Raw genomic sequence first — 3,053 nt, 5'->3', positions numbered from 1 at the left:
ATTAATTAATTTTTAGATAAAATTAATAAATATTAATTAATTAATCTATTTAATTAATTTTATTAATTTATATCAAATATTAAATTAATCAAACACCAATCTCACTACAATGAATTTTAATTCATGTAATTAATATTTAAATTACATTTTAAATATTAATCAACTCTCCAATTTCGTTAATTATATCGAATATAATTAACCAAACTCTAAAGTGAATTTGAACACTTCAAATTCAAAAATCCAATTTCGATTTGAATATTTCAAATCGGCTCAATTCACTAATCCAAGATTTAATTTACGAGCTAGTAGAGAGACCTTATTGAAGGAACTTGTTTTACAAGGAGATTCTTGAGCAAAAGCAGATCGTCCAAATTCCATTAATTATTTAAAACTAAATTTACAGTAAACATACAAGATATGCATTCAATATAAATTACAACATGCTTGATACAAGAAAAAATGGTTCAAGATACATTACCCTTGAAGAATCCTTCTCTTCTCGTATCCCTCGAACAATCACGAGTCTCGAACTCAGAAACTTCTTGAAGACCTTCTTCAAGAACTTCTCGAACCAAATAGATTGGACACTACCACAGTGAGCCTTTGGTATTCTCAAGGTGAGGACCTAGAAGTGGTGGGCTCTAACTATTTTGGTTAGGAGGGATTGTTTGAGTTTGGAGGAATAATATTGAGAGAATGCACAAAACGTTTCTGCAAAACTCAATCGTATAGCCAAAAACCAATGTTAGCCGTATGTGTGTTAGGAAGAAGAAGAAAACTAATTTTTCTTTTATTCCTTTTTGCCACAAAACTAAATAACCACCCACTAAGATGGTTGGAGAGAAAAGAGGAAGTTATTAATCAAAATAATTAAATAATATAAATAAATATGATAACTAACTTATCATATTATATTTATATTAAATTATATGTTATATCAAATATAACATATAACATATAGTTTTAATATTGTATCATATACAATATAAACTATGGTTTCTTTTCTCTATTTTATGGCATTTAATATAAATCATATTTATATTAAATATAACAACTATGAATCATATTTATAGATAATATATTTGAATCTCATTCAAATATTTATTTCCTCTAATTAAACCATAATATATCAAATACATTACAACAATTATATCATATATAATTGAAACAATATAATTATATCATATATAATTGAAACAATATAATTATATCATATATAATTAAATCCCTCTTATTAAATTGAACAATTCAAATTAACCCAAAAACTGATTTTCAACTTAATCCTTTTGAGTTACCAAGGGGACTTTATGGCCCTATAGCTTGAAGCTCCAACAGTACACGAATAATTAATTAAACTCTTTAATTACATTATCCACCATCCGTTAATTGTCGGACACTCTACTAAAGATCAACAGCTGCACTCTTTACACTACAGATATATTTCTGTGTTCATTGGATATAACTAATCAACAATACGATGACCCTTCACAAATTACTCGTAAGTACAGGTGGGCCAAATTACTGTTTTGCCCCTGTAGTTACATTTAACTCCTTAAGTACCATTGATCCCTCTAATGAACAATATATCATAGTCCTACTATGACTAAACCCCTCTCGGGTCAGAAGAGGGTGTGACGCCACATTGTTCAAGACTCGGAATCAACCCTTAAGGGAGTAATTTATCTACTTACCCCTGCTTCGGGGAAGAAGTAAATTTCATCTTGTGTAGTTGAGTGCCCAGCTCCCCAATCAGACGAATCCTCAAAATGGTAGGCTTGTTGAGTCGGCGATCTGGCCACTTTCACCTATAAAAATCAAAGAACCGCCCTCATAGGTAGGAGTTCACAACTCACTCAGGATTCAGGTCATGTTACCTATGGTCATACAATGTTTACAAACTATAGGACCCTACGAGATTTAGGGTATCAACCTCAACAATCTCCCACTTGTCCTAAAGCTAGTGGGGTGTACAAGATAAGAAAATACAAGGGACAATTGCAAATATAGATATTAGTCCCAAAGTATTAGTAGATATAACATAATGTAAAAAAAATTGCAAATATGACCAAATTTAAATAGTCTATCAGTGATAGACCATATTATTGGTAGGAATCTATCAATGATAGCTCATATCACTGGTAAGAGTCTATCAACGATAAAAGTCTATCGCTGATAGACTTGTCTATATTTGTAATTTTTTTTAAATGATGTTATACACTTGGTTATTATTCCAAAAAGTACTACCAATTGCAATTACCCAAAATACAAGTACAAAACAATAAACTAGGGCATAACACGTCCAGTACAAGATCTCCCACTTGCCCTAGTTCAGCTGTGGTCTATCCCATAGACTCATACTCTGCAGGTGACCCTCAAACACTGTAGTCGTGAGGGCCTTCGTAAACGGATCAGCAACGTTGTGCTCCTAGGCAATCTTTGTGACATTCACGTCCCTTCGATGCACAATCTCTCGGATGAGATACTTTTGCTCTACGTTCTTGTAGCGTTTATGACTCCTAGGCTCTCGGGAATTAGCTACAACACCATTATTATCACAATAAAGTGTGATGGGCTTTGACATGTCTGGAACAACTTCCAGATCAATTAAGCATTTTCTGAGCCAAACAACTTCCTTAGCAGCTTCACAAGCCGCTACATACTCAGCCTCCATGGTGGAGTCCGTGATGCATCCCTGCTTGGTGGCTTCGCTATACTATTGCCCTTCTGTTAAGAGTGAACACTGATCCTGATGTGGATTTTCGAGAATCCCTATCAGTCTGAAAATCAGAGTCTGTATATCCCATAAGGATCAAGTCCTTAAAACCATACACAAGCATGTAGTCCCTCATTCTCCGTAGATACTTGAGGATGTTCTTAACGGCTGTCAAGTGATCTAATGCTGGATTAGATTGATATCTACTAATTATCCCCACTGCATAGCAGATATCAGGTCTGGTACATAACATCACATACATCAAACTGCCCATGACAGATGCTTATGGAATCTATCTCATATCCTCAACCTCTTGAGGTGTCTTAAGACACTGTTCCTT

This window comes from Benincasa hispida, chromosome 1 (genome assembly GCF_027475165.1).
Source record: "Benincasa hispida cultivar pf3 chromosome 1, pf3_genome.v1.1, whole genome shotgun sequence".
In the NCBI taxonomy this organism is placed as follows: domain Eukaryota; kingdom Viridiplantae; phylum Streptophyta; class Magnoliopsida; order Cucurbitales; family Cucurbitaceae; genus Benincasa; species Benincasa hispida.
Note: the sequence above shows the minus strand (reverse complement) of the source record.